This window comes from Lipotes vexillifer, unplaced genomic scaffold (assembly GCF_000442215.2).
Source record: "Lipotes vexillifer unplaced genomic scaffold, Lipotes_vexillifer_v1.1 scaffold916, whole genome shotgun sequence".
NCBI lineage: Eukaryota > Metazoa > Chordata > Mammalia > Artiodactyla > Lipotidae > Lipotes > Lipotes vexillifer.
The window spans coordinates 6860473-6866131 of record NW_006798383.1 but is presented as its reverse complement, the minus strand read 5'-3'; the positions used below and the strand labels follow the sequence as shown (position 1 = coordinate 6866131).

The window sequence follows — 5659 nt, the reverse complement described above, 5'->3', positions numbered from 1 at the left end:
GAAGGCTGACAAGAGATTTTATATGTTTCCTTTAAATTAAAAAAAAACCCCAACAAAGCTATGGTATAATGTAAACAACACAGGGCTTAGGGCCATGATACCTAGAGTCAAATTCTAACTGGCTTTGAATAGGTCACTTAATTTCTCTGAACCACTTTCTTCAAATACAGATAATACTTCCTACTGTATGTGGTTGCAGTGTTGATCTAATAAGATGTACAATTCTGAAATATGTAACAGACTTACATAGAAGAGGTGATTAAGGCCTATTTATTCAGTCTGAATTAATAAGTTACTGACCAGCATCAAGAAGAGAGGAGAGAATCTCCAAAAAAGATAGAGTCAGTACCAAGAAGTGATATTCTCCCAACTCCAGGTGGCTTAACACTGGAAAAGGCCACCAACTAGAACTGTGAAATTTCACTTATTATCAAGACATTTTCTTACTCTTAAATAATAGGAAAAGACTGAATGACCTTTGGAGGGACTGACCCACCATATATTCTGTGGCTCATGAGAGAAAACACAGCTTGTAGATAAATCAGGAGAACCTGCTTTTCCACTTTGCCAAAGATAAAGCAGAAGTTTGGAAATGTCAGATCTAAGTAAAAGGTCTTTATTTCTTTGGTTAATTCAAGGGATGCCCTCATTCTCAATCTTTGAAAATTAAACACTTTCTTTATGCAATGCACGTACCTTAAGGAGCAGTGAGAGATGGAGTTTTAATTTTTACCAATTCAATTTAAATGTACATGTTAACCACTCACATGATGCTACTGTGTACATAATTAAGCATCATTATGTACTACATGAATCATTTAGAAACCTCTAGAGAGCCATTCTACTATGTAAAACATGCATTATACTGACAAGCAGACAAATGACGTATATACTTCTGTCCTCATTAATGCTCCTTTTGAATTACAGGTCAACCGATTATGGGACAACCTATGAGAAGCTGAATGATAAAGTTGGGTTGAAAACAATTTTAAGCTACCTCTACGTGTGTCCTACCAACAAGCGTAAGGTAAGAAATGTATATTCAGAATGCTATTTATTCATGATGTGACTTCTGTCTTGGCTGGCTAACCTCTCTAAACCACCTAAAAATCCAATACAGTTAAGCTTTAAGAGATATAAAGATGAGTTGATGGATGTTAAGGTGGTAAAATGTCTGACACATCATAATTTTCCGATCAGCAGCTGTGAATGTAGGAGGGAGTTGGGGTAGGTATATCATTACCATTTCCAAAAGACAGTTACAGGGAATGTCTTGTTGAGTGGATGTTCAGACTCTTGTTAAGAGCTCTGATCAATCAGTGACAAGAATCAGAATGAGCCTTGACCAAACAGAAGAAAAGATGGGATTTTCATGTGATGTCCCCCCATTTTCCCTTGACATGGAGTAAATTGGCTAGAGTTGAAGTAAATACATTGTCCTACAGCAGGTTGGAAGTTTCATTTCGAAAGTTTATTCAGCCTGCACACAAATGTCAGAATGGAGGCAATGCTGGGAAGGAACCTTGGTGATCATCATAAACCACATTTTAATTTTACAGATGAGAAAACTAAGGTTCAAAGAAAGGAAATGACTTGCCCCCATCACAGAGTTATGGGCACAGTTGGGACAAGATTCAGGTTTCTTGCTTGGCAGTCATACCGTTCCCACTGTATTATACTACTCTTATGAAGAGGGTTTATTTACTCTTCAGAGAAAGATGTTATTTTCTTAGGAAGAAAATGTTTGCTTTTAAATGAGAAAGACCTATTTGTCTCAAGAGGAGAGTGGTGTTACATTCATTGTTTGGTTTTAAAAATTTGCACTATCCGATTCTGAATTCTGACATGTAATTTCTAAGTATTATGTGAGTTATATGAATAGATATGAGTCTCCATCAGGAAACAGAAAAAGGTTTTTCATTCATGTGTCCTAAGCCATATTCTGTTATGATGGCAGCCCTGATACCTAGGTTCTCATTTCAGATCTGTCAGTGGGTACTGTTAGTGACCTTGGGTAGGTAGGTGCTGCATTTTGTCATCTGGCCTGTGGAAGGTAGATTAGTACATCTCTAAGCAGTCATCCTCAACTCTGGCTGTACATTTAGAGCGCTAGGCGTCCCCACATACGCAAGCCTCAGCCCCACTCCTGTTGCTCTGGGTTAGGCCTCAGGGAGCTGTATCTCGTGCAAGCTCCCCAGGTGCTTCTGGTAGGTATCTGGGATTAAGAACCACCTAGGTAAGCCGTAATGTTTCTTCTGGCTGTAAACATTTCAAGTTTTTATTTTGGAGCAGCATAATTTCCCATTGTGAATAGACTCTGGAGTCAGATGGCTTGAGTAAAAACCCAGCTAAGTCAATTAACAAGTATATAACTATGGTGATTTACTTAATCTCTCCAAGCACAGTGTCATCAAATTGAAAATGGGGATAATTATAGTACCTACCTCATGGGGAAAGTTGTAAGAATTATATGAACTAAGGCATGTCAGGTGTTTAGCACAGAATAGTTAAGGCTTAATCATGTTTTCTCTTCACTTTATTCTCCTTTTCTCATCTTCCTTCTCCTTCTTCATATAATTATTGGAAGTGACAGTAGTGATTATCCTCTATAAGTAGCTGTGTTCAGTAGAACTTTCTGCAGTGATAGAAATGTTCCTCTAAGCTATCCAGTGCTATAGACACTAACCACTTGGGGCTATTATTTGAAGTATGGTTAGTGTGACTGAGGAACCAGATTTTACATTTCATTTCGTTGTAATTAATTTGAATGCAAGTAGCCACATGGGGCTGACGGCCACAGTATTGGACAGCACAGTTCAATAATGTCAACCTCACAAATTTAGAGATTTCCCTTGAACACTCCTATCTTCCCCTTCCTGGCCGATGACCGGTCCATCATCAACAATTACATCTAAACAATTTTGATCTGCTGTATACAGTCCTAAATTGAGGAGCTGAACTTATATCCTTTATTTTTTATAATGAGATTGAGTTATGTTTGTTGGCTTTGAATTGATTCTTGTAATCCCTATTGATTTTTCCTCTAGTTCACATTTTTAGTAAATTTCATTTAGCAATCAACAATCTGTAGGGAGTATAGGATACAGAAAGAAATAAGCCAGCTTTCTACCCTCAAAGATCCCGCATTCTAGTAGTAAATGCACTATGACTTTCTGTAGTTGAGAAGTCTCCGACTCTGCTTCCACCCAGCAGGTTACTTTGGGTGAGTTATTTACATTTTCCTGTTTGTAAAGTGATACAGGCGAAAACAAAGGAATTTACAGCTGGAAGAGACCTTAGAATTGTTCTCATTTAGTGACAGTCTCTGTTTTATTAATGCCATTAGAAAGGAATATGATTTTTAAAAATAGGATGTCAAATATTGAATGTAGGGATAGGCTTTTCTGTAGCAGCAGGAGTATGTGGTAGTGACCTGAAGACTACAACAGTGTTAACAGGAGCAGGACTTGAAGAGTGGGATCTCAAGTCCAGATGTAGCTCCTAAGACTAGAAGGAAAGCTTAGATGTGATACAGAATGGAGCCCTGCCATTGAATCTATTTATGTCAGTACATCAATATCAATCAAGCTGCATACTTAATCTATAGTTACCTGCAGGGCTTTCAAAAAAGACATTTGGGGCTTCCCTGGTGGCTCAGTGGTTGAGAGTCCGCCTGCCGATGCAGGGGACATGGGTTCGTGCCCCGGTCCGGAAAGATCCCACATGCCGCGGAGCAGCTGGGCCCGTGAGCCATGGCCGCTGAGCCTGCGTGTCCGGAGTCTGTGCTCTGCAATGAGAGAGGCCACAACAGTGAGAGGCCTGCGTACCGCAAAAAAAAAAAAAAAAAAAAAAAAAAAAAAAGACATTTGGCCATGGGCATTTAGCTAAAATTAAGACTTGGCTGATCCTTTTTCCAGAGAAAAAGTAGCCATTGCCCGTGACTCTGAGAACAGCTTTCTCTCTGCAGGTTAACTTCCAGAAGCAGAGGCAGGCCTGAGCTGTTTACATCACAATGTTTATGGGTGAACTTAGGAGGAGGGATCTTTTCCTCTACAGATAAATGAGCCCTTCAGGGTGACTTTCTGAGATGCTGATAGATTTAAGAAATATTGGAGGACGATGAAGGTCTTTACAATGGTGCAAAAATCAATAAAGTTGACATAGCAGTATATTTGTGTTCAGTTTTTCTACTTATGAGGTGAATTTATCACCATGAAGTATGGACTTTCCCCCACAAAGGGACATACTTGAACCAAAGAGATGGTACCTGCCCAACATTTTAAAGTGTGAATATATTTCCCCCAGTCAATGAGAGTTTATGTTATAAAAAAAGAAGAAGAAAAGAAATATCAGGCTGTATTAATTATGCAGGACAAAGGCATTGAGGTTTGCTCTAATTCTCCTAGGACTTCTGCGTCCTCCCGTGAAAAGGCAGGCTTCTTTAAAGGGTTGTATTAATTGGTTTAGGTCTCTGGGGTGCTAACAAGTTAACATCTTTTGTACCAGATACTTCTCTCTCCTCTTCACATCAGTGAGAGCAACTGGAATAAAACTGACACCGGAGTAACTATCTTCCATTCCCAGAAACCTGTTTTGCCTTTGCATTCTTCTGGCTATTTTTAGCTGCTTATGCAGACAAGCACAGTTCTTCAATCAATATGTCTCCAACAGCAGGCATCAGGCCCTGGCTTTGCAGGCAGCTTGTTAGGGGCATTACTGGGATCAGCATCCAGGACGAAACAGGTCCTTATTTGCAGTTTAAATTGATGATCATTCATTGGCTGTTTCTTTGCAAGCCTGCTGTAAATTACTGCAGCTTTCCTTGGATGTGTCTGTTACACTAAAAACTGTACTCTCATCATAGGTCAGTCTAGGAAATATTGACTAAGAGACATAGAAATCTGGCTCCCAGGTATTATCCTAGCTCAAGCATCCTCTCTTTCGAAGGAACTCAGCACCTGGCCTCTGATATATGAGGTAGGCTCAAAAGTACAAGGATGAGTGGTGGGTCCTAGTGCCAGAGGAGAGGCAGGCTACCTATTCGTCACCATGCCTCCGAGGGAAAGTACTCCCCCACCCCGCCCAGTTCATGATAAATCCCAAGTCTTGTTGGTTTCAGCAGTAGTTTATTGGCTTCCTACATAGAATACTCTATGAGAAAAGATGACTTAACCTGCCGCAGAAATGAACATCTGGGTTGTAGATGGTGATGGGGAGAGCTAATACAAATGTATCAAAGAGAAAAAAAATCAATGCTGAAATTTCAGTCTTACTCTTAAATTCTCACTGAGTTTGTCTTCTGTCTAAAAAAGAAAACTTCTTTATACTTAACATGGGTCTATCCGCAGTACCTTTCCTATCGCGCCCAACCAACCTTAGCTATGCTCCCTTCACGCAGTATTGTATAACATCTTTAAGGATGAAAGAATACAGACTCCCAAGTGGAATTCATTGGGGGAGAGAAGAAGAAAAAAAGTGTTTTGTTTTTTTAAACTCAGAACAGCCAGTTCATTTAGTTGTTATAACCTTGTACTGTCTGTACAGTGTGTTCCCAGCAAAGAAAAAACCTGGAGACTATCCTTTATATTTCCTGTGCCCCCTGCCCCCACTGCATATCCCAATTCCTTCTCCTTTCTGTGTTATCACCACTTAATTAATA

General features: G+C 39.7%; 1 protein-coding gene across 3 annotated transcripts in view; it reads left to right on the top strand.

Moving 5' to 3' along the window:
• Positions 1-927: 927 nt before the first annotated feature.
• SORCS1 (sortilin related VPS10 domain containing receptor 1) overlaps positions 928-5659 on the top strand; it is a 275703-nt gene continuing 270971 nt past the window's right edge. For 2 of the 3 annotated variants that reach the window (XM_007470451.1, XM_007470450.1), the window contains exon 1: positions 932-1027. The gene's annotated coding sequence lies outside the window, so the exon portion shown is untranslated. Of the gene's footprint in view, positions 1028-5659 lie in introns of all 3 variants that reach the window. The other variant, XM_007470452.1, reaches the window with a different exon arrangement.